Here is a 27778-nt window from a genome sequence, read left to right as displayed (position 1 = left end):
TAGTAATTAATCACTCGTATGAGAAGAATTGTTATTATTGAAACTACTTAACTAATTATTATAGCCATGGGCTTTGGTGTTGATCCGATAAATACAGAACAGTCGGCTCAGCGCCTCAGCCGTATGACAAAATAATCAAATATAGTTGCAACCCCATTTTTTCCTTCCAAATTCATATAGGCTCCGTATGGTATTGAATCCGGATCGCACAGTTGGAATCTACGCATCTAATTCAAATATGAGTAGTGATTTAGAGACGTAATGTCTCTATGCCATGATGCCCTTATATTTTTTTTTGCTATACATATAATTTACATAGATATATATCTGATTAAGGAATATTTAACCAAGTTCATTATTCTTACGTAAATGCATATATGTGAACTGGAGATAAACTTAATCCCACTAGAGTAATGGATTTAAAATTTTTTCAAACGGATTTCAAAACCATTCTTGTCATGTAAATTTTTAAAATAATTAATTAAAAAGTCAATAATTTAGATTATCAGTATTAGACCATCTTCAACAATTTACGCCAAACTCAAACTCATTTTTGAGTATACGTCACACCAAAAAGTAGTTTTACTCCAATCATTTATACCAAATTCAAAATTTACATCATTTTTGGGTTTTTGTCTCATAAAATTTTTGCAGTAACACCATATTTGGTATTGTTTGTGAAATAACACCAAATATGGGTTTGAGTTTGGTGTATGGTTGGAGAAGATTTCTACACCAAAACTCATTTATGGAGTACGGTTGGAGATGGTTTTAATTAACACACTACATAACTGAATTATTATATTTTATTGTAAAATAGTTTGATAACTTAAATAGCATTATATGATTTTTCAAATAAATTTTTATTTAATCATTCTATAATTTAAATTTTAGGTTTTTCCTTATTCCTTGTGCTATTCTTTCATAACTTATTTTTTTTCGTTAAACTTTCTAAACATTTTGTCAATGTAGTAACAATGAAATCATTCATTTAATAGTATATGAAAAAATATGTAAAAAATAAACATTTATCTTATTCAGATTGGTTTGTATAATAAAATAATATAGGAGTACTATTTTTGCATTATCTTTTCAATATTTTTTGATATTTTTCTTTGCTTTAATTAAATTTAATATTTTTTATTTAATTAAGCTAGGGCGTCTAATATTTTAATATAACTATATAATTTTAAAATATTAAATAGATGAGTTAACAACATACAATTAATTTTTATTCAGATTTGAATGTATCATTTTAAATATTAAAAATCAAAGAAATTATTTATTTACGAAAATAATTGGATGAATCTACTTTTCTCAATTTAGATTATTTTAATATATCACATATCAACAAATTGATTAAGAATTAAAAGTATAAAGAATCATAAACTCTACTAATAATATATAAGATAGTACGTATTATTTTTTTAGAGTTAGGAAATTATAATTCTATAAAATAAAGAATTAAAATTAAAATTTAACCCATAAACACTAAACTCAATTAGTATTAGTACACCATATATCAAATTTTAATTTATTGCATGTTATAGTTAAATCAGCTAAAAATTCTAATATTGTAGTACTAAAAAGAAAAGAAAAAAAAAATTAATATTTAAAATATGAAATATATGATATAAGAACATATGATTTTATCGAGGTTCGACTGTAATGGTCCATGATTTATGAATTTAGAGAAATCAAAATAAAAAAATTACAAATTAAAACTATAGAATTCTTAAAATTAAAACCGTATATCACTTAATTAGTAGTATTAATATATAATATATTATTATCAAATTTTAATGTGTTGGGTGTTATAATAAATTGAGCTAAAAACTTTATTATTTTATAAAGATCGTTGTGAATAAAAAGTGACTAAAAGAATAAGTTTATCAATATTGAAGATTATAGTATTATAATTACAAAGTAATTATTTTTTGTCATATGTTATAGTAACTCTGAGTATTTACAGTTCAAAAATATTAGATAACTAATTATTTATATTTTATAGCGCTAATTATTTGTTACAAATTATTTAAATTCAAATTTATAAAGACTAATTCGTTAAGAAGTCTGACATTATTTATTTGCTGGTAAATTTTATTTTATTTATAGATAAAATGTACACTAAATATATAAAGCTAATAGATATATTTTAAAATTTTAAAGATATATCTTTAAGTAAATGCATTAAAATGAGTATAGATAAAAAAGTTATCAAATCGTGTTTTAAAACATTAGAGGATATTCACGTGTTATTAAATGCATTCATCATTCATGTATGATCGGCATTTATATCCTTAAATAGATGTATTTAATAAACAAATTAATGTAGGGGTAATAAAATACATATATAAAACATGAATTTAATTAAAAATATAATATAATATACATTTATCATTTTAGCCCCATTATGGTAATGCCATTATGTCTTTAAAACATTTTTCTTTAAATATGGTGTTTGGTACCGTAAAATATTATAGTTCCAGTTCCACCATTTGAATTTCATATCAAAATAGATAATTGGAATTCAAAATAGATAGTACTCCAAAATTGGGCACTTTCACACACGACACATACAACACACATACTACACATTACACACTGCACAAACACATATTGCGCACACCACACACACACAATACACATGTACACACACATTATATAATTTCTTCAAATTCAATTCCATATTAATTACTCCTTCCGTCCCCCATTAGAAGTCACACTTTGACCAGGCACGGGTTTTAAGAAATATAAAGAAAAGTTGATTGAAAAAGTTAGTGGAATGTGATACCCATTTTTTTATATTTGGTATATAATAAAATGTGAGTGAATTGAGTTAGTAGAATGTGGTACCTACTTACTATTTATGGTAAAAATAAAGTGTGACTCTTAATTGGGGACGGATCGAAATGGAAAAGTGTGACTCTTAATTGGGGACGGAGGAAGTACATTATATTTTCAGAAAAGGATTTGGAATTGAATTATAACTCAATACCCTCAAATTCAATTTCGTAGATTCTAATCTCAATTCAATTTCAATTTCAATTTCGTGTACTATTTATTAGGAAAAACAACTAGTTTAGATAATTAATGTTTTATTGGATGAATGAATTATGTCAGTAGTAGTAATTATTTAATTGATTAGCAGTAGTTAAAACAGATTTACAATTATATAGTTACGGGAATGAATAAAAAGGAGTTGAAGCAGTCAAGTCTTTATAACTTTGACTTTAAAGTGTGTACAACAGTACAAGTATTCGGAATTGCAAGTCAAATTTACGCAATTATGTTATGATTCATTATTTACTAGCCAAATTAATAATAATTCATCACTACCTAAATTCACTCTCACGTGACAAAGAAACTTATGCAACAGAAGTGTAGCAACTCGTGCATCCAATTCCTAATCCACATCTATGAAAATTCTCATTACCTAAAATCACTCTCACGTGACAAAGAAATTTATGCAGCAGATGTGTAGACACTCATGCATCTTATTCCTAATTCACATCTTTGAAAATTCTCATTAATTCCTATGTAATTATGGTTCTCACAGTCGAATTTGGTGGACTCTGTAAACTTGTAACCTATAACATTATAATTAATACGATGATTCAACTCAATTCAACTGATAAGATGCTCTCTTCCATATAATAGTTGAGATTGAGTCCTCATGGATGTAGACAAAAAAAATATATTGATGTTACGTCCGTTCTAAAAAATAGACTAGTTTTATCACTTTGAGTCGTCTCCCAAAATTAGACAAAGTCTAAATACGTAAAATGTTTAACCAATTACACACGAGATATTTGCAATGATATTTATATTCTCTTGATTATTCATATACTCCTAATCTTGGAGTATATCTGGTAATGATATTTATATTCTCTTGATTATTCAAATACACTCCTAATCTTGGAGTATTACTCAAGGCAGTGGTCGTCACGCGCTCCACATGACGAAGTCTGCACTTGATATGATTTTTTTATTTGGTAGACCTAGTTAGTCTTCATGTTATGTTCCAAGTGTCCAATTTTTCTTTCTTTGAAGGTTTGCACTTGATTTCTTTTATTTGATTTGATTTGATTATCACTAAATATATAAATCAAAACAAATAATACTAAATGACCGTCAAATGATAGTGATGCTCATAAGAAGCTCACGTAAGAAGCTCACATAAGATATATGTGTCATGCATGACACTAATATTACGACTAATGTTATCACCTATATTTATGTTTTATTGCTTCTAGTTAACTGAAACTACTGAGTTCCAAGAATAATTAGAGTTAAAACACAAGGTGGTGTCGGTAAGACAACTAAGTAGTAAGGGACAACAACACACAAATAAGCAAAACTAAAATTTAGCATCTTCCAAAATCTCTTTAAAATCAAGAGTCGTTTGGAAATGGTATGGTATGGGAGATGTCATGCGCATGCTCAAAAGCTCAAGAAGAGATGTACTGAGATAGAGAGAGGGATAGGAAAGGATTGGTGGAAATTAAACTGAAAACTCCACTAACTCGCTACTGCACAATTCTGGATAATGAAGTGCAAATCAACTATGCTATGAGACATTCCCAGACTTCTTTTGTCTTTCATTTTGCTGCTGCCTCCTTTAAATTGAAAAAAAAACACATCTTTCTTTTATGGGGTGTTCTCTGATGAGGTTTTGAACAAGTATTTCTTTTAGATTTTTGTGGGTTTGATCTAATGGAGAAATGTTGGTGTGGGTGGGAAACTTTGATTTACAGGGTCTTCTAACGGTGAATTTTCCTTTTTTTCCCCCTCAGTTTCCTTTTGTATTTTACCAATTCCACGTTACAATTCGTGTCATTCACAACTTTGTGTAATTTTTGTGGACGAAGGGAATATTTCCAATTTTTCTTCTTTTTATATTTTACGCTTGATATTGATATGAATGTGATCAAATAAAAACTCTAAATATTATAAAAACTCAAAACTATGATCTGGACCATTGAAAAATGTCAACGGATAAAAAAAAAACATCAACAGGAAAATATCAACAGAATTTCAACGGTAGTCAATGATTGATGCTGTGTTGATATTGTGTTGATACCGCGTTGACATTAAAATCTTAAAATTTTACACTGTGTTGATATTGTATTGAAATAGTATTGAAGCTGTGTTGAAGAGCTTTGAGTTTGTATGATATATAAGTTTGCATTTTATCAAAATCCGATATTGATATATGCCATTTCGAATAATACATACAGTAGAATTCAAGAAGAATGAAATTATTCAAATCCATGTCACAGTGATACATAGAAAACTTCATAATAAAATGAAACAATCCAAATCAAAGTCTCCATGGATGGACCTATCCCATTTTCCTCAGCACCGAGGAATCATGATTTTCCACCCTAGTACCTAGTCTATTCTTTCCAATATTCAAATCTCTCTCTTGAATATATAAGGAGTGGATGAAGAGAAAAGAAGGGAGACAAATTAATCAAAATGGCCAAACCCATGCTACTTCTTACCCTCTCTCTCAATTTGTTCCTCCTCTCACAAAATGTACTAAGTTGCAACAAACAAGAATAAGATTCCTTACTAACATTCATCTCTTCCCGCTCCCCTCCCCTCAACCTCAGCCTCAACTGGTCTCCCTCTACCAATTGCTGCCATTGGCAAGGCATAGCTTGTACATCCCGCAACGGCGCTCCTCGTGTCACTCATCTTTGGCTACCGGAAAAAAATCTCTCTGCCACCTCCCTCACTCTACCAAACCTTCCTTTCCTAGCCCACATAAACCTCTCCCACAACCATCTCTCCGGCCTCCTCCCCTCTCTCCCTCCTCGCCTCCTCACTCTCGACTTGAGCTTCAACTCCCTCTTCGGCCCACTCATCCGCACTTTCCCCATCACCATCCACACTCTAGACCTCTCAAGCAACCATTTCAATGGCTCCTTTGATCCCACCTATCTTCTCCCTCAACCATCCAATTTACTCATCTTCAACATCAGCAACAATAGTTTCACCTCCTCCAGTCCTTCATCAATTTGCAACATCTCCCCACTCATCAAAATCTTGGATTTCTCCATGAATAAATTCATTGGTCCATTATCTCCTTCCCTCACCAAATGCTCAAACCTTCAAGTTTTCAGAGCAGGCTCCAACTCCCTCTCCGGTCCACTGCCACGCGACCTTTACACCCTAACAAGATTGCAAGAAATCTCTATGCCTAACAACCAACTTTCCGGGACAATCAACAAGGTCATTGTGAACCTTTCGGACCTCATTATCTTAGAGCTCCATGTCAATCAACTAAGTGGTGAGATTCCTCAAAGTATAGGGCTGCTTTCCAAATTAGAGCAACTGCAACTCCACTCCAACAACCTCAACGGCAACTTTCCACCCTCTCTAACAAAATGCACCAACCTCACCACTCTCCTCCTTCGCAACAACCTCCTCAACGGCCAAATCTCCACTCTCAATTTCTCCAAACTCCAACATTTACAAACCCTTGATCTCGGAAACAACACCTTCTCTGGTAATATCCCGGGCACCCTCTGCTTGTGCAAGTCCATCACAGCAATCCGGCTTGCCTACAACCAACTCAGCGGCGAAGTCCCTCCTTGTATGGCCTCTCTCAAATATCTCAAACAGATCTCCCTTACCGAAAACCACCTGTCCAACGTTGTGGGAGCCCTGAACACACTCAAACACTGCCAGGATCTGGCAGTCCTCTTACTCGCCCGATGCTTCCACGACGAGAGAATGCCCAACGACGACCTGCTGCACCTCGACACCTTCAAGAACCTGCAGTTTCTGAGTCTAGGAGGGTGCAAACTCAAAGGCCAAATCCCAAATTGGATTTCCAAACTGAAAAAACTCAAAGTTCTGAACCTCTCATTCAATAAACTCTCAGGCCCAATTCCAGCATGGGTAGGATCAATGCCAAGCTTGTACGTCCTCAACTTAACTCAAAACTCACTCACGGGAGAGATCCCACGTGAGATAACGCAGCTGCCGGCGCTGATCTCCGACAACAGCAGCACAGACATGAGCCATCTCGTGTTGCCCTTTCTATACGACAATCTTCAGTACAACCAACTCTTCAACCTGCCACGCAGCCTGAAACTCGGGAGCAATAGTCTCAGCGGCAGAATTCCAACAGAAATCGGGCAGCTGAAGCTCCTCCAAGTATTGGAACTGAGCAACAACAATTTGAGAGGCAGCATTCCTGAGCAGCTGTCGAATCTGATAAATGTGGAGAAACTGGACATGTCAGGGAATGATCTGACGGGAGAGATTCCGAAATCGCTGACGAAGCTGCATTTCCTGTCAGCATTCAGCGTGGCGGATAATGATCTGGAAGGGGAGATTCCGAAGGGAGGTCAGTTTGAGACGTTTGGAATTGGCGCGTTTGAAGGGAACACTAAACTGTGCGGTGATGTGATACACAGAAGCTGCGGCGGCGCGGTTGTGATAAACAGGGCTAGGCCCGATGCAGAAAATGATGGCGGGAGTAGAAGTATTTGGTATTATATGCAACTTCCTCTTGGATTGGGATAATTTGTTGGATTAGTTGGAGGTACTGCTCTACTCTTCTTCAAGAGTTGGTAGTCGATTATACTCCATATCATAGTACTATGTGTATATGCAAATAAATTACCACCATTCTTTCTTGTTTAGGTTGGAAATATTACACACAATCACACAAATTAATAATGGAGGATTTTTTTTCTTTAACTAGTTGAATACAAGTATTAAATTCTGTGATTAGGGGACTTTTTTCGAGTTTCAACTATGGCATCATTTTTGTATCTTTAGACCCATAGTGTGTATCAAAGATTTTTTTTTTATATCAAAAGCACCACGGAGGGGGAGGGTTAGGCGTACCCACACCTGTACATATCATCCAGAAATATGTTACAGAATTAGAAGCCAAAAGTGCTTCTAGCGGAAACGCGTTACAATATAAAAACAAGAGAACCACGGATCATTAAGGACTCCACAGAGTAGTCCAAGGCTAGAGTAGAGAGGGGACGATTCTCAGAGGAAAACCGACACCCCTTTACTCTAATCCTCAATATTTACGTAATCCCCAACTCGAAGCTCCGTCGTACATTGGGAATCACGACCTTTTCTAGCACCGCGAGAGCTTTAACTACTGGAGGGGCTAAGTTTGTTAGGTTTGGTATACCGAAAAGCATGTTTCGATCAAGTTTCGCTCGAATAGAATCTTGCTTGTATACGTAAAACTCTATAATCCACTTTTAACCCGATTCAGTATTATTCGAGCAGTTCCGCACGAATAGAATCACTATTATTATTACATTGTGTTTGCTTGTGCATTTATAAGATGTTTTATAAACATTTAAATGTATAAGAAGCAAACAAAGTCTAAGTCTTTTGCTTAGTAGACCGGTTGTGGGCGTCGTCCACTTTAAGGTAACACGGTCAGACCTATGCAATGCTTTGCAAAAGAAAAAGAAGAATTTCATAACCTAGATAGGCTTTGGCTACCCATCGTGAAAGGTTGCAATGTCAGTCCGCATATTTCTAAGCCTTACTGAAATAAGATGACATTAGTGTGGTATAGCACTGAACGGATCTAACAGCAAGACGTGTCTTTATGCTATCTACTGAAAGACTAGGTCTTGATAAAATACTATTTCTTAATCTACATATGTTAGCATTGAGCATACGGTATTGATTATGCACTACTTTGACTTATCAAATGGTGCGGTTTTTTCGCAACCCAATAATCCTGATATATTGGGTAGTGGTGATTAGTATCTAGCGGTGCTAGGCTTGCTACTATGTTGAATCGTGCGCGAGGTGAGTCTCCTTTGATAATGTCCTCAAGAGGAGCTCGAACAAGGTTTTATTATTTGGAAAACTGGCCAGTTGGAGTTTTATTACTCTATGAATAATAAATAAATGTTTCTTACTAAGTCCACTCTTGGAATTAATAAGATGTTAATTAATTAAGTCAATAGCAGACATTAATTAATTAATGGACATTTATATCTTAAGCGTGGGAAATAAATAATATAAATAACGAAAACCCGGATTACTTGTAATTTCGGATTTGGATGGGGAGAGTTCAATATTACTTCTGTAGTGGTTGCTCGTAATATTCCAATATAAGCTTGTATTAAATTGTGGGTTCAATTCAATTAGTAAAAAGCTAATTGGGCGAGCCCATATCCAAAACCTTCCATAGATCTCTGTCTGGGCCCAAAAGGAACTTAATATAAATAGGAGAATAAATGAGACAGAAATTATTATTATCATTACTCATAATTTTCGTTCCCCTCTACCTAGAGGAGTTCAAATTTCTCTCCTAATTGGAGAATGATTTCTTCTGTCTTCTTTATTCGAGTCCTAGTATTTTGATAAGATCAACCCACCCTGATATCGAGATACAGTTCGGGAACCAGAGAGAAGATCCGTGGTCTAGTATTGAAGATCATCGTGGAGAAGGCGCGAGCAATCGACGATTCTTTGGAGATTCAAATCGGTAACTCTAAACCGTAGAAATCATGTTTAGGATTTACTTTCTTTGAGCATGAATTATTTGCGTTCTAGCACGCAATTATCTGTTTAACATGTGAATTGATTAATCTCATAATCGGTCAAATAGATCCTACGTCTGATTTATTTGTTTTGTACAAGTCTTCCGCTGTGCAAGGGGCACCAAACCCCATCAAAGTTATGGTCGAAGATCAGTGACACCTCCTGCTTACTTCCTTGCTTTGCTAGCAAATCGGAAACTTGTTAACCTCTCTATGAATATGGGACATTCTGATGTTGAGATGTGAAAGAAAGAGTTTTGGATCGAAATTGTGTATTTACTTGAATGATAATCGTTACAATGGTTCACCTATTTATAGGTCTAGAAATATTTACATAAGGAAAATAATCTTTGCCTATTTTACAGGGATTATACTCTATCTATGGAAGAAGATCAATTAGGGATCAATTCTAATATTCTACGATATCTTCCAACACTCCCCCTCAAGTTAAGTAATGGGGTTACCAATGCTTAACTTGTCCAATGCCTCTTTGAATGACTTCGAGTTCACAACCTTTGTCAGTATATCTGCCAATTGATCTTCTGACTTGACATAAGGAAACTCGACTATCTTAGCTTCAAGATTCTCCTTTATGAAGTGTCGATCCACCTCCACATGCTTAGTTCTATCATTTTGTACTGGGTTTTCTGAAATACTGATTGCAGCTTTATTATCACAAAATAACCTGCAAGGTTGCGGCGACTGAAGGTCAAGCTCTGTCATGAGTCTCTTCAACCACAAAATCTCTGTAAGACCACTCTTAATCCCTCTAAATTCTGCTTCAGCACTTGAGAGTGCAACTACTTTCTGTTTCTTGCTCCTCCAAGTGACTAGATTTCCTCCAACAAAAGTGAAATATCCGGCGGTTGACTTTCTATCATTTGGGTTACCAGCCCAATCTGCATCAGTGAATCCATGCACTTCTAAGTGGCCATATTTTTTGAAGAATATCCCATGCTCAACCGTACCTTTCAGATACCGAACTATTCTTAGTACTGCCTCCCAATGATCTTCCTGTGGTGCATGCATAAATTGGCTGACTATCCCCACAGCGTATGCTATATCAGGTCGTGTGACATCCCTAACCCGAAACATGCATTATTTTGCATATTGATATATATTCATTTATTATTACATATTTATAATGTTATTTACATAATTATATGTTATATATATATTTACATAATTACGTATGTGTGTGCATGGGAGTGTTTAGTGCATGGAAAATATATATTTTAATAGTGATCCTAAATACGATATAAATAATAGTAGTAACATAGTTTAAAAAAGTTATATGTGTACCTGTTAGCATTACGTGGTCACTATTTCATAGTGCCACCAATAATAGGTGACAAATGTCAATTAGGAAAACTAATAAGCATGCATATATGCCATATATTTAAATAATTTTATGATGTATAGTAAGCAATAGCTTTATATTTAATATGGATAGGGAGCCGCCTCAAATATTCATAGATATATATTTTGCTTATAGCCAGTGAGACAGAGAAAGAGATAGATGTGTTAGGAAGAAATAAAACGAAAAATAGTTTCCACCTCCTCCGGCTATACAAAGTTGTAGATACAGAAGGAAATTTGGGTGTTTGAGTACTTATTATCCCAGGTGTGTATAAATCACACTTTTAATTTTACATATTTTATGTGATTGATTGCTATGTGTTAAATTGGAGTGAATATTTGAACTATATGATGTGAGTCTGAAATGGTTGTGTTATTTGATATTGATGTTGTAAATGATGTGGATATGTGATTTGTGCAATGAATATGTATTGGAATTATTATTGATGACATATGAGTATTTAATTGGTGCAATGGATATGATTGATGCATGGTATTGGAATTTTTTGAACCATGGAATTAAAGAGGATATGTGACAATCTTGCCCTGGGTCTGATATACAATAGAAAAAGACCTACGGGTCATATTCAATGATAATGGACCTAAGGGTCAAAGAATATATGCAAAGAGGGACCTTCGTGGAAAGGTCAAATCAAAGAGGGGCCTTCGTGGAAAGGTCAATACAAAGAGGGGCCTTCGTGGAAAGGTCAAATAAATAAAACGGACCTTCGGGTCGTATACAATGGAAATCCCGGGCAGATACCGAGCTTGATCTGTCACAGAATAATGAAAAGAACGGAGAGGCATATGCATATGAATATGAAATTGTTTACGATATTTATTACTTCTGGTGATATATGTTGGTGAATTAATGTGTTTGATATTTGTGTGTGAAATTAAAGGTAAGGTTTATATGCACTGAGTTGTGGCTCATATAAACCACTAATATTTTTCAGGAATAAGATATCAATGATTCGTGGGTTGATGTGAGTTACAGTTATTATAAAGGTCGGCGGCTGACGCATTTTGGCAACTTCTCTTCCTCATCATTTTTTTTGCATGTAGATAAATGTATAGTATATAGAGTGGTGAGAGGGTCCCACTATGGATTAGAACGTTTTGAAATATGTACTTGATAAATGTTGATTTTTGAAATGATACAATATATGTGTTTTTATTTACTTGACGTGTGGAATATTTATTATAAATTTTTGAATTTAAATAATAGTAAGTGCATACGTCATAAGGGTTGGGGTGTGACAGGTCGAGTGTGGGAAAGGTAGATAAGTTTCCCTACCAACCGCTGGTATCTCCCCCTATCAGCTAGCTTCGCCCCTTCGAGTATCTGCAATCCATGATTTTGTACCATAGGAGTGTCAGCCAGCTTACAATCTATCATTCCGACTTCCACCAGCAAGTCAAGAACATACTTCTTTTGGTTGATGAAGATTACCTATCTCGATCTCAAGACCTCAATTCCCAGAAAGTATTTGAGAGGGCCTAGATCCTTCATTTCAAATTCTTTGAACAGATTTCTCCGCAGTTCACTTATTTCTTCTTCGTCATCCCCAGTGATAATCATATCATCCACATAAATGATTAGGCATGTGATCTTTCCATCCTTCTTCTTGATAAACAATGTATGATCTGAGTTGCTCTGCTTGTACTCATACTTCTTCATTACTTCAGTGAATCGACCAAACCACGCCCTTGGAGACTGTTTTAGTCCATATAACGTCTTTCCAAGCTTGCACACTTCACCTGGTTGGAAATCATCAGTAAACTCTGGTGGAGGAACCATTTACACAGGTTTTGGTAGTTCCCCGTGCAGAAAAGCGTTTGTCACGTCAAATTGGTGGAGGGGCCAGTCTTTATTTGCTGCGACGGAGAATAGCACCCTCACAGTATTAATCTTTGCCACTGGAGAGAATGTTTCCGCATAATCAACTCCGTATGTCTGTGTATATCCTTTCGCCACAAGTCGAGCCTTATATCGCTCAATTGACCCGTCGGGTCTCCGTTTGATGGTAAACACCCATCTGCAACCCACTGCCTTGACTCCTTCTGACAACTTCCCTTTAACCCAGGTATTGTTTTTCGTTAAGGCTATCATCTCTGTGAACATCGCCACTCTCCAATGCTTGATTTTCATTGCTTCTTCGGCAGTTTGTGGTATTTTTTCCTCCTCATATAATGCTGCCGCAAAAGCTCGGGCCATCTTCGTCAGATTAGCCTGTGCAAAGTTTGCCACTCCATACCTACTTTTCACCCCTATTTTACCAAGAGAGTATCGGTGTGGTGGAACTCCCTGATTGATTCGATGTGGAAGCATATATCCGCCCGTATCTCCATCTACTGTATTTTCCTCAGTTTCTGCACTGTTAGTATCATCAGTAGTATTTTCTTCGGGTTCCAGACATACCTCGGATATCGGTTGAGGAAGGACAGTAGGGCGCGGATGAGCTGACTCTGACAGGGCTTGCTCGGAAGGAGTGACAGGAACAGTCTCTGTTGGTCCCTCAATCAAAGGGCTTGGAGGTGACACAAACCAACTTAAACAGTCCCCATGATTATTTTCAGGTTCTCTCTCCCCCTGACTGTTAAGGTGGTGTGAGTAAAAGAACTCGGTTTCTAGGAAATTGCAATTTATAGCGGTGATGATTTTTTTGGTGTTTGGGTCGAAGCATCGGTACCCTTTCTGATTTACCCCATAACCCACAAAGACACATTTGGTCGCACATGGGGAAAGTTTGGTTCTCTCGTGTTTGGGAATGTGAACATAAGCAGTACACCCAAAAACTTTCGGTGTCATGCTAAGGGATTCTGAGATGTTGGCTTGTTTGGAAAGAATATTAAGGGGTGTTTTCATTTTTAGGATTTTGGTAGGGAGTCTGTTTATGAGGTAAACGGCGGTGGCTACCGCTTCTGGCCAAAGAAATGTAGGGACATTGGAATCAATCATGAGAGCATGAGTTACTTCTAGGATGGTTCGGTTTTTTCTCTCTGCCACCCCATTTTGTTTAGGTGTATAGGCACATGAGGTTTGGTGAATTAGGCCTTTCTCCTTAAAAAATTCTGACATGGTACTATTAACAAATTCCCTCCCATTGTCTGACCGAAGGACTTTGATGGTAGTGTGAAATTGGGTTTGGATCATTTGAAAAAACAGGATAAATTTTTCAACTACCTCAGATTTATGTTTCAAGAAATATATCCAAGTCATTCGCGTGTAGTCATCAATAAAGGTCACAAAATATCTAAAACCATTCCCCCCAATAACAGGTGTAGGACCCCACACATCAGCATGAATCAAATCAAACATAGATTTCATACCGGTATTAGAAGGTTTAAACGATTGTCTGTGGCTCTTGGCCAAAACACATGTCTCACACGAAAAATCACTAGGCAACAAAAAATTGGGAAACAAAAGTTTAAAATAACCATGGGAAGAGTGTCCTAGTCTTCTGTGCTACAGCCAAGCCTCCTCTTTTGTGGATCCGTGAGCCAGCATTGCACTCCCTTGGTGAGCTACCCCGTCCACATAGTAGAGTCCTTGGTTCTAAGTGCCACGCCCAACGATCCTCCTCGTCCGAATATCCTGTAATATGCAAAAACTTGGGTACATTAGCAGTGTACAATTCAACTCCCTTGTTACATGACTTACAGACATCAATCGTTGAGATAAGCTAGGAACAAATAAACAGTTCGATAACCAGAGATTTGGAGATATTTCTATGGTTCTAGACCCTTCCACTGTAATTAACTCCCCATTTGCAGTTCGGATATAGGTTTTAGTAATTTCACCAAAATTAATAAAATCAGATCGTTCCAGAGTCATGGTATCAGTGGCTCCGCAATAAAAAATCCAACCCCTTTTTCTAGCACTATCAATATTTTGCACACTAAATGCAGCGGAAATATTCAATAACGGTGCAAAATGATTATGGGTCTTAATTTGGTCAATATCTGGGGTCATTTTGAAATTAACGGTTCTCGGGTGGTATTTCTCATAATTGTTCACAGAATGGGGTCTCAAATGTAATTTAGGTATAATAGGGGGTTCCAAACAAAAATTCAGAGTTTGATTAGGGTTTTACAATTTGTCAAACCCTTTACCTCCCAAATATCCGTCGCCTCCTCCCCATCTATGCGATTTTGTCTCGCCGGCCTTTTCCACAAAATTCCCGACGCGTACGCTGCCAACTCCGCCGCCGCCGCTCTCGGTGCCGGCTTCTTGATTCGGAGGGTTGTGCGGTAGATTTCCCCCTCCGGTTCCACCTACACGGCTGGGAACCGAGCTCTGGTTCTGTTGTTCGGTTATGCCGACTCCGGCGAACTTCGCCTGGGCTCGAGCTCTCTGCCGTTTGTCCCACCATTCTGGGTATCCTACTTGGAGAAAACAACTTTCCTTCGTGTGTTTGTTCTTGCCGCAGTGAGAACACCACAATTTGCTCTTGTCCGGCTTCCCTCCGGCTTGGTGAGCGGTGGCTCCGGCAGGTGGAGGACGCTGCGGTCCGTTTCGGTTGGGTCTGTCTCTCTGTGCTCCGAATCCATATCCGATCTCCCCCCGATGATGTATCGGCTCCCTATGCCAGTGGCATCTCCGATTGGTGAAGAGGATGCCGGTGACATGATATTGCATTGAGTCGCCTCCTTCTTCACCAACGCGTAGGCCTCTTCGACTGAGGGGTAAGATCGAGTTTGAGGATATCTCGCCGGATTGCATTATACTACGGGTTTAATCCAGTGAGGAATTTGAAAAGCCTCTTCTCGCTTGTGAAATCTCTGAACTGTTTGATCCCCTTATCGCAGCACGTCACTGGTTGTTTTTGGCTTCTGTCGACATAATCCATAATCCATGGATTCGACGGTAATATGTCTCAAGGTCTAAGTTCCCCTGTCTGATATATAACACTTTGTCTTCCAGGTCGTAGATATGGAATGAATCCGCCTTGCTTTCGAACGTGATTTGAAGGTTGTCCCACAGAGCTTTGGACGTTTGGTGGTGAGCAAAATCGGCAATAATATCATGTTCGATATTGTCGATTATCCACGAGAAAACCACGAGATCGGTTTCCTCCCAATCTCTATATCCCTTGCTGTTTGGTTCTGGTGGCTCATCGACTATGTGAGAGTATCCTCTCCTTCCTCCTATCGCGACTTTCATAAGTCATGACCGTTTAGGGTAATTCTTCCCGTTGAGTTTGAATGCCACGGTAACGTTCTTGCTTGACCTCAATTTCGAGGGTTCGATTATGGGTTTTTCATCGTCTGTGTCTGACATATTTTTTGTGAATAGGGATGGATTTTCTGGGTTTGATTTCAGCCTCTTGGCCGAGTTTTTGGTATGGTTAGGGCTAGGATGAAAATTTTATGAGCCCTAAAACCTGCTCTGACGCCATGAAAGAAAGAGTTTGGGATCGAAATTGTGTATTTACTTGAATGATAATCGTTATAATGGTTCACCTATTTATAGGTCTAGAAATATTTACATAAGGAAAATAATCTCTGCCTATTTTACAGGGATTATACTCTATCTATGGAAGAAGATCAATTAGGGATCAATTCTAATATTCTACGATATCTTCCAACAAGATGCTTAACTAAGTTGCGAATTGATGTAATCAGATGCCGGCTTCCAGCAGGACCTTGACTCTGCTCTTTGAGGATTTTAATTACCTCCATTGCATCAAATTCGATCCACAAACATGTTCCCTTTTCGTTTGCCAATTCCAGGCCTCTATGCAGGGCCTTAAGTTTGGCGTCCAAAGCTGAGGCTGCAGTGAACCTAATCGCAAATCCCTCCACGATATATCCTAGCTCGTTTCTAATGATCCCACCACCTCCGGCCTTAATTGTTAGAGCAGTGAAACTACCATCCGTATTAAGTTTGATCCAGTTTGGTTGCAGCGATGACCACCTAACGATCAAGGAGGAGGACGGTCTCTTCCTTCTCGCAGCTGGGAAGGAGAAGGCCACTCGAGAAGAACACCCAGACCAATGTTGTTTCCCAAAAGCCGACGTGGAGATTGCTCCTTGTAGATGTTGATTGATTCTATCAATAACCAAATTTGTGTTGAGCATCGTCTCCTTGTGAATGACGCTATTCCTTTCCGTCCAGATGTGCCACACAATCAGGCACGGAATGATGATGTTTACATGTCCTTTGGGATGTCAAGTGATGACAAAAGCCAATTCTGTATTCGATGTCCGAACCTGCTCCGGGGAATAACAGGTAATCCGTAAACCATTCGGCATAATACATCCAGATTTTCTTGGCTGCCTCTCCCCGAATAAAGAGATGTTCTCTTGATTCGATCTTTGGTTGAATGCAGCATCTGCACTTCGACACCGGCTGTACCTTGCGCCATTGAAGCTTGGTATCCACTGGAACTCTGTTCGCCAAGAGTCTCCACACGAAGATTGAAATGGAAGGCGTAAGAGCCGGGCTCCAAATCGCTTCAAAGGTTTCCGTATGGGGGTTATGATGTCGAATGAGGTTCCATGCCGAGACGGTGGAGAAGTTCCCATGTTGGTGAGACCCCATCTCAACACGTCTTTTCCATCTTCATCAATTGGGACTAATATCTCTTCAATGATATGGTCTGACACTCCTTGGAGAGGTAGCCCAGTTCTCAGCCGAGCCTCATCCCAACTATTACTGACCCAGAAGTCCTTGATAGTGTTTCGAGGAAGCCTTGCCGACGGATTGCAGAGCTCTCTGATGGGTTGGTCCTTGAGCCAAATAGCATCCCAGAATTCTGCTGAGCCGTCCCCAATCGTCCATTTGATGAACCCATGGGCTTTACTGCTTGCATGAAGCATTCTTCTCCATGTTGGGCTATGGCTCTTCACGCTTCGAACTTGCGATGGAGCTGATTTGTGGCAGTATTTTTTGAACATAAACTGAGCCCATAGTGAGCCTTGAGCTCGAAACCGCCACCATAGTTTCATTCCAAAGGCCTCCACCATGTCCTTAAATCTCCTAACTCCAAGTCCACCTTCTTCCACTGGGTGGCAAATTTGGTCCCAGCTGATCCTGTGGGTCCTTCTACACTCGTTGCTTGACCCCCAGAAGAAACGGCCGATTAAGCTCTCCATTTGTTTCATCGCATCCTTAGTAGGCTCCATGACTTGAAAAATGTGAAGCGGAATGGCGGCCAAGGTACTCTTAATCAAGGTGAGCCTGCCCCCGAACGATAAGTACCTATGTGACCATGTGTGAATCCTTTTTGATATTTTTTCCCTTAGGAACAAAAACATCGAGGTCTTCTTGGTTCCTCTGTAAATGGGTACTTGATAAGGCTCGTTTCATGCATTGGTTTAGGGTTAAAATTCTGTGCATTTAGAGCGCTAATGTGCGTTATTGAGTTCAGGTGCGTAGTAAATCTGCCGGACCCAGGAGTTGCTGTTACCTGACCTGGCAGATGCAAAAGAGATGAAATTGAAGTAAAAATCAGACGTCGTCGTTCGGACCTGGGAGAATCAAAAGTCGGCGACAGGAGCAGAATGGAACAAGGTCTGGATAAAAAAAATTAAAAAAAATTGGAGTTATAAGCCGGACGAAGTCCAGGGAGGTATAAGCTGGACGAAGTCTAGGAGGGAAGGAGAAAATTATAATAAGAGCTAAGACAGGGGAACTCTCTGACCCGAGGCATCAGTGGTATAGCATATAAAGAGCGAACGATCCTAACATCCCTGGTGAGGAATGAGTGATCGAGCGAATCCAACAGTTAGTGAAGTTAGGGGCTATCTTGACAAACTGACAAGCCGATTAGATAGAAGAAGGGAAGGGGAAGATTCGGAGACTGTAGGTTCTTGAATTGACCTTAATCTTGTGGGGATGGATGCTAGAAACTAAACCAGTTTATGCATTTATATGTTTATGTGTTAATATGTGTTTTTATCTGTTTTCTTTGTCTAAGTCCTTAGCGTCTAGGTCTAGTAGTTTGAGTCTTTTTCCTTTTTTTTTATAGAGTCGGTTAAGGGGAAACCATGCATTGAAACGTTCCTTATTCCTTTTTCTTGTCTTCATACTTGAGGGCAAGTATGGTTTAAGTGTGAGCAGTTTGATAAGACTCGTTTCATGCATTGGTTTAGGGTTAAAATTCTGTGCATTTGGGCGCTAATGTGCGTTATTGAGTTCAGGTGCGTAGTAAATCTGCCGGACCCAATTTTATTGCTTTCGTTCAGTGCTTTGTTGGTTTTAAGTTTCATAACTCTAGTTCTGACTTTGATCTGCTGGGTTCAGACTTATTTCTAGTTATTATGGAAGTTTATGTTTACTTTTGGTTGGATATTTCTGAGTTTATGATCATCTCTTGCTTTTAGCTTTCGTTCCTTGTTTGTTGTTGGATGTTTGGAGCTGAGATCTGTTGGTTTGTTGTTGGAGGTTGGGGATTTGCATATGGAGATGTTTGGATTTGTTGAATCTTGGTGTTTCGGAGTTGAAGTTTCGTATATTTGGTGCTTGATGTTTACGTTGTGCATGAGTATGGCTATTTACTTTATGTTCTTTGCATCCTTTAGGTCCAGTAGCGTAGATCTGTTAGTTTAGGCTTTAATTCCTCGTTTTAAGTCTAGATCTAAAGTTTGCTCTGTTTTCATGGTGTTTAAAACTCTGTTTTCTCTGCTATTCTCGTTTGATTCCCGAAGAAGATGAAGTTGTTGGTAGTTAGAACCAGATCTGCTTTATGTCAGTTTCAGCATGTACTTTGCTTTTTCTGCATGTCCCCTAGACCTGTCAGTACGATCCACTTTGTCTCTTTTACTTTTCTGCATGCTTTTCCAGACGCTGGTAGTTTAAGGAAACTTGTCTTGCTTTTTTGCTTTATGCTTGTCTGTCCAAATTAGGAAAGCCTTTCTAGTTAAGTCTACCCCAGATGTTTTAAAACTTAAAAATATCTCAGTTCTCTAAGTCATGTATGCTCCGTACGCTCTCAGTTATTAGACCCGATAGGTAGAGTAAAGTTCTTCTGATCTCTCAGACCCAGTAGGTAGAGTAAAATTTTGCTTATCTCTCAGACCCTGTAGTCTTAAGTTTTCGACCCATAAAATTGCGTTGCAGCAGCCAACCCCTTTTTCCCAAAACATCCTCAAATGCAGTTTCGTAGCACCTTCGTCCTCGTGGGATCGATCCTTTACTTCCCTATGCTAAGTTGTAGTATAGTGGGTTTAGGTTTTTGAAGGGACAGAGTGCACCCAACGACCCATTTCTGATAAGTTTCATGATCTTCTAGCCTCTGAAGTCTAGTCGAATCCTCTGGACCTGTTAGATCGAGTGACACATATCACGCCGCACCTGCACTGCACTCTTGGGCCCTGTCAAAAATGGCGCCGTTGCCGGGGATAGCATGGTGTTATTTGTGTGTTTGCGAATATTTTGGTGTAAATAGTTTATTTACTATGTTTTCTTTTGTTTGTTTTTTCAGTTTATGAACATAAGCTACCGGTTCGGACACTGGAACAACTCACCTGGTTGGAGGAGCGCCCAGACTAGTTGGCGGGTCAAGGAAGCGATATTCCCAGTTACCACCAGATCGGGGCTTACAACAGGGGATCCAGTTCACATGAGTTCGGAGAGCGACGAGGAGTCAACTTCGTCATTGAAGAAAGAACCAAAGTCAACCTCAGAAACAGAGGAGGAAAGCGTTGAAGATTTGGCCAACGCGGGCGACAACGATCCGGAGATCGGCTGGCTCACTGCCCATTTAGATGGCGAGTCTGCCCAGGCCATTGTCTCCAATCAGCGCCAGAGGGCGATCGACATCAAAACTAATGTGCTGGGTATTTTACCAAATTTCTCGGGTCAGAGGAATGAGTGTCCATATGAATTCCTCAATGAGTTCAGTAAGCTTTGCAGTATTCAGAAGAGGCCCAACGATGCAACAGAGGAGGATTACCGACTATGCGCGATCCCGTTTGCGCTGAAGGGGGAGGCTAACACGTGGTTATTAAGGTTGCCTCCCGATTCGATCCATACGTGGAAGGACTTGAAGTTGGAATTTCTGGATTACTTTTTACCTTCTAACAAAACAAATGCTCTTAAGAAAGAGATCCAGGAATGCAAGCAGGAGTATGATGAATCGTTGAGCCAATACTGGTCCAGATTTAAGGGGTTGCTCGACGCTTGCCCAAACCACCGGATGATGGATGATGAAACCTACTATCTATTCTATGAAGGAGCAAAACCTGAGTCCAAAGATCTGATGAATACCGCTAGTGGAAGAAATTTCACCAAGAGGAAGGTGAGCGAGGCCCGAGAGATACTGGAAAGATTAATTAATGCAAAAAAGGCATACGATTCACCTCGTACCATCCTAAGGAGGGGAAGTGCGGATGCAATCACAGTGCAAAATGAAGAAAGGATGGATGCCCGAGTGGATGCAAGGATGGATGTTAGAATGGAGCAGCTGGAGAAGACTATCCTAACTGCCCTAGGGAAGAACGATTCACCGGGTCCAACAGAGAAAGAAAAACAAGCACTGGGTCCAGAGGATGGTTACAATTATTGCGGATCTCAAGGAAGGATGGATTGTCCAGCCCATATAAATGCGGTAGGTAATTGGAACCAAAATAGTCAAGGCAACAATTGGAACCAGTGGAGAATCAAAGACGCTCCATGGAGGGACAATCCATGCTTCAGGTGGTCCGAGGGGAATCAAAACCCTCAACTCCAGATCACTAACTCAGAAGGAAACCAAGGGAACCAACCCAACTGGTCCGGAAGGAATCAAGAGGGGCAGGGCAACTGGAATCAAGGAGCACAAGGTAATTGGAGTCAGGGAGGTCAAGGAAATCAATCCAGCTGGAACAATAGGAACCAAAATAACCAGGGAAGCTCATATGTACCCCCACACCAGAGGAACAACAACTATCAGGGGCCAGGGAATCAGTACAACAATAACCAAGGAGGTCAAGGAAACTTTCGCCTGCATCAAGGGGGTGGACCAAATCATGGTCAAGGGCCAAGTGGCAGTCAACAGAACACTCGGACCCAGAGGAATCTGGATGATATGGTCCATGACCTAGTGAATTCTCAAGAACACATGCAAAACAACTTGGTGGCAAACAATGACGTGGTCCACAAGCTCCAGGATGCTCAGCAGGAACACAAGGCAACGATGGATCTGATGTCGAAGCAATTATCTCAGATCGTAACGTCCCTGAGCGACATGCGAGGAAATGAAGGAAGGATTCCAGCCTCAGTAAAGCCACCAGAAAGGGCAAATATCAGCCAAGTTACCCTGAGATCCGGGAAAGCATATTAAGGACCCAAGCTGAAGGTAAATGATGAAACGCCAGTGCCGATGAGCGAGGATGTTATCCACCCGGTCCAACAAAAAGAAGAAGTTAGGGCAGAGGATGATATCCAAGCCGGTGACTTGGGAGGATCGTTACCTCGAATGGCTGACCCATTTTTCTTAGACCCGGAGCCTGAGGTAGAAACTGAAAAAGAGAAAGGAGAGGCGGAAGAGCCCTCTAAGGAAGATCCGACCAACGCAACAAAGAGGGTTAAACCTTTTCCCTACCGAGGGGATGCCAAGAACAAAAAAGGACAACCTTGTGGATTTCATAGAGATCTTTGGAAAACTGGAGATCAATCTCCCGTTCCTGGAGGCTATGAAGCTGCCCCCGTTCAGCAAATTCATTAAGGAGTTCATTGCGGGCAAGGAAAAATCCGATGGAAAGATCGTGATCGGGGAGAAAGTATCTGCAGTAATTCAAAAGAGGATAATGCCGTCGAAGCAAACTGACCCAAGTATGTTTACCTTACCTATCACTATAGGAGGTGTCAGAGTCGAGCATACTATGTGTGATCTAGGTGCATCTATTAATGTGTTACCGCTTTCCATATATAAAAAACTGGTAGGAGCAAGAATGACTAATACGAAAGTGGTGATACAGTTAGCTGATAGGTCATGCATTAGCCCTGAAGGAGTGTTAGAAAATGTGATAGTTAAAGTTCATGATTTTCTATACCCTGCTGATTTCCATGTGATAAAGATGAGTGAAAATGAAACTGTTGAGTCTAGTGGCGTTCTTTTAGGAAGACCATTTTTGAGGACCGCTAAGACTATAATTGATGATTTTGATGGCACTATCTGTTTAGATTACAATGGGGAGAAATTCACTTTTAGTATTGATGAAGCTATGAGGAAACCACTTGACGTGGAAAACCTCCATTTCGTTGATGTGATTAACCCTCTGGTCCAGGAATTTCTTGAAACCGAACTATTGCAGGAACAGGCTGATACCTCGGAGATGACCGAATCCATGAGGAAAGAGGTTGGGGGATGGTGTGAAGCAGTTATTAAGAAAGGGCTATCTGATGAGGAAATCACAAAGACAATAATGAATTTCTGTGGCAAGGCCGAATCCACTAGGTCCAAGGGATCAGTCCAACTGGCCAGTGTGGAAAAGTTGCCAGAATTGGACGAGCTTGTCAAGAAAGGAATGGAGAAGAATCCGTTGCCACCTGAAGTACCCCCTCCAAAGAAAGAGTTGAAGAACCTTCCTCCCGGTCTGAAGTATGCCTACTTGGGCGAAGGCGAATCTCTGCCTGTCATAATCAACAACCTTCTGAACCAGGAGCAGGAAGTCAAGCTATTGGAAGTGCTGGGGAGGAATCAGAAAGCAATAGGGTGGACTCTATCTGACCTAGTGGGGATTAGCCCCGATCTATGTATGCACCATATCCGTTTGGAAGAAGGAGCCAAGGCACACCGGGATCTCCAGAGGAAACTTAACCCCAACATGAGAGAGGAAGTCTTAAAGGAAGTATTGAAGCTGCTGGCCCTGGGAATCATATACTCCATTCCCGATAGTGAGTGGGTGAGTCCTGTCCACATGGTGCCAAAGAAATCAGGAATACAAGTAGTCAAGAATGACCGCAACGAGCTTGTGCCCACAAGGTTAGTCACGGGGTGGAGAATGTGCATAGACTACCGGAAACTCAATGCGGACACACGAAAGGATCATTTCCCGCTACCCTTCATCGACCAAATGCTGGAAAGGTTGGCGGGAAAGCAATACTTCTGCTTTCTAAATGGCTACAGTGGATACTTCCAAATATATGTCAATCCGGAGGATCAGGAGAAGACCACATTTACCTGCCCCTTTGGAACATACGCCTACTGAAGAATGCCTTTTGGTATGTGCAACGCACCTGGGACATTTAAACTTAACTTGGGAATTTAAAACTGCTACGCTAACAGCTAGACCTAGGCGAAACAACAAAGCATGCACGAAAATTACCCGAACAATCACTAGATCTAAGAAACTACTCTAATTACCTAGACCTGGGAAACAAACTGACTGTGGGGACCATGACTGAAAAAGCAGAGTACGGACGGAAAGCTAGCAAAACAACTAACTCTGGTACTAACAGCGACATCATCTTCTTCAAACAAATTGCGTAAAAACTCAGAATAAAAACAACATGAACCAAATCGGAACAGAGCAGACTGAATCTAAACCATTTTAATGACTAACAATGAAGAACCAAACAGATCTACAGATGCTAGACGAAGTAAAACAGAAAGCAAGCAGAAAACTCAAAATCCATGCACAACTCAACCTCCTCACTTCGGAACCAACCTCAGACGCTAAATCCACTCCGGATCCAAGCGTCCGACACAAACTCCAACCAAAAGAAACATTTCATAACTTCAGATTTAAACAACAACCTTCAATCAATCAACAAACCACAGATCTATCACCAAATTCCCAGATCGAGTACCACCGCAGCAAAAACAGAGATCGACATATAACTTGTCAAAATAAACTCTCAACAGCAGGATCTATGTAAATCAACTTGAAAAATCACAGATAAACGCAAACAAACAGAAGTGAATAGATAATCAGTAGCATCAACAACTGAATCGACTCCCAAAAGTGAAGTTCGACCGTAAAAGTGCAAAACAAACTGAAATTTAAAGAGATTGTATCTTCGCCCACACGCGGACGGTGTTACAACTGAAATTTTGAAGAACTAAAACCCCCTCGGAACTGAAACTACCCCAGATCTCCCATTCCCAAGTGTGTGTTATGTGTGTGAGCTAAGAGTGAGCGAAAAAAGAGTGATCTTTTTTGTGTGTTGCATGCTCCTCTATTTATAGGCGTTGGAGTGGGGCCCAGCGAGGTATAGATAGACTTTGTTGCCCTCAGCTACTGACTCCCTCCTTCACGCCTTCTTTTTCCTTAGATTCTGCTCATTTTTACTTCATTCCTTCGCTAGATTGTTTCCTTCAGCACCTCCTTGATCTAGCGATTCTGTCACACACCTAGCTTATAAACCGTGTTAGACCCAGCAAAATGTAACGCTTTTCACCATATAACCGATGCATGAAATTAGCCTTATCAAACTGGTCACACTTAAACCATACTTGTCCTCAATTATAAAGACAAGAGAAAGGAAAAAGAATAAGGCGAATTTCAAGCAAGGTTATCCCCTGACCGACTCTTTAGACTCTAGACAGACTCCTAGACCTAGACACAATTTAAAACTTAAAAAGTTTAAGAAAAAACATGCAAACACATAAACACATATGCATGAGCTAGCTTCAACTTTTAGACAACCGTCCCCACAAGATTAAGGTCAATCCAATAGGTTGCACTCCTCCAAATAGGCCTTTTCCCTTCCTCTACCTAGCCAATCTGTCAGCTCGTCAAGATAGCCCTTTTACTTACCCAATTGTTGGATTCACTCGATCACTCATTCCTCACCAGGGATGTTAGGATCGATTCTCTCTTAAGTTATTGCCACACCACTGAAGCGTCGGGTTATGAGAGTTCCTCCTTTTTCCTGGGTCAGGCTATTATTGTTCCTACCCTTTAGACAACTTCCCCCTGGACTTCGTCCAGCTTATTCCTCCTTATGTATATTTTTTATTTTCTCCTTTATTTTTCTCTCTTTTTTTTTTTTTCTCTGGACTTTGTCCAGCTTATTCCTCCATTTCCTCCCCTCTTCTGGACTTCGTCCAGCTTATAACACCTTACCCTGGACTTCATCCAGCTTATACCTTCATAACCCAATTTCCTATTTTTTCTCCTTCACAACTCTTCTCCCTAAGCATTCAGTGGCGGCCCTTAAACATGTGTTAGCTCGAAGTTATTTAAGGCTTATAACTCGCTATTATAGTAGGTCTTCACAACTAAGTAAGCAAAGGCATCCTCCATCGTTCTCACTTCACTCAAATTGACTTGGCTTATTAAAGGAAAATGCTTCTAAGTTGAAATGCCTCCTACTTTCAATTACTTTCACTAAGGGGATCATGCCGTATTATATTCACTGGCTCATGCGACACAACAAAACTTAGACCTAAAGACTCTTAACATGCAGACAAATTCATGCATTGACTCCTCTCCCCCTCCCACTTCACTCAAGCTTGTCCCCAAGCCATCGTCGTGAAGGGGGGAAACCGAGAAATCAATGCAACAATATCAACAGGTTATAAAAATAAAAACTTCTCACACTTAGACCAAGCATTGGGCTAAGTGGGAGAAAAACACATCAAACAGAAAATACAAACTTCTCAAACAGAAAACACATCAAACAGCCACTTCTACGCTCTCCTAGCTCTAGTTCTAGTTCCATACTTCAGATTTTCATATCATGTTGCTGCGTACTTGGACATGGAGGATTCCGGCCACCGTGGTTCTCATCGTCATCGTTGTTATTTTTCTGTGTAACACCGCCTTGTGAAGGCGAAGAAACAATTTTATTGCTTTCGTTCAGTGCTTTGTTGGTTTTAAGTTTCATAACTCTAGTTCTGACTTTGATCTGCTGGGTTCAGACTTATTTCTAGTTATTATGGAAGTTTATGTTTGCTTTTGGTTGGATATTTCTGAGTTTATGATCATCTCTTGCTTTTAGCTTTCGTTCCTTGTTTGTTGTTGGATGTTTGGAGCTGAGATCTGTTGGTTTATTGTTGGAGGTTGGGGATTTGCATATGGAGATGTTTGGATTTGTTGAATCTTGGTGTTTCGGAGTTGAAGTTTCGTATATTTGGTGCTTGATGTTTACGTTGTGCATGAGTATGGCTATTTACTTTCTGTTCTTTGCATCCTTTAGGTCGAGTAGCGTAGATATGTTAGTTTAGGCTTTAATTCCTCGTTTTAAGTCTAGATCTAAAGTTTGCTCTGTTTTCATGGTGTTTAAAACTCTGTTTTCTCTGCTATTCTCGTTTGATTCCCGAAGAAGATGAAGTTGTTGGTAGTTAGAACCAGATCTACTTTATGTTGGTACTTTTCAGCATGTACTTTGCTTTTTCTGCATGTCCCCTAGACCTGTCAGTACGATCCACTTTGTCTCTTTTACTTTTCTGCATGCTTTTCCAGACGCTGGTAGTTTAAGGAAACTTGTCTTGCTTTTTTGCTTTATGCTTGTCTGTCCAAATTAGGAAAGCCTTTCTAGCCTCTGAAGTCTAGTCGAATCCTCTGGACCTGTTAGATCGAGACACATATCACGCCGCACCTGCACTGCACTCTTGGGCCCTGTCAGTACTCCTAGGTAGGTAAAAGGCAACTCCCCTTGTTGGAACCCACTTGTTGCTTTAATCTGTTGTGCCCAACCAATATGCTTATTGGCATTGAAAAAATTTCTCTTTTGGCGATTGATTTTTTGTCCCAACACAGCAGAGTAATGATCCAGGCAGCTCATCACCTCTACTAGGGTTGTGTTACTTGCCTTGGAGAAGATGATAATATCATCGGCATAGGCTAGGTGCGACACTCCGAAGCTATGCCTCGATGTGCTAAATTCCAGCTCTCTATTTCCAAGCAAAGCATTATCGAGTAGTCGGGACAAATATTCCACTGCAATGGTGAACAAAGCAGGGGATAACGGATCGCCTTGACGAAGGCCT

General features: G+C 39.6%; 2 pseudogenes; one reads left to right on the top strand and one right to left on the bottom strand.

Moving 5' to 3' along the window:
* The first annotated feature begins 5478 nt into the window (after nucleotides 1-5478).
* LOC125195416 (receptor-like protein 2 pseudogene) lies at nucleotides 5479-7719 on the top strand (annotated as a pseudogene).
* A 2279-nt stretch (nucleotides 7720-9998) lies between these two features.
* Nucleotides 9999-10646, bottom strand: LOC148932438 (secreted RxLR effector protein 161 pseudogene; annotated as a pseudogene).
* Between the last annotated feature and the right edge of the window lie 17132 nt (nucleotides 10647-27778).

This window comes from Salvia hispanica, chromosome 2 (assembly GCF_029641045.1).
Source record: "Salvia hispanica isolate PSC_SH4W2 chromosome 2, Shi_PSC_v1, whole genome shotgun sequence".
Lineage (NCBI taxonomy): Eukaryota > Viridiplantae > Streptophyta > Magnoliopsida > Lamiales > Lamiaceae > Salvia > Salvia hispanica.
Note: the sequence above shows the minus strand (reverse complement) of the source record. Positions and strands in the feature narration are given on the sequence as shown.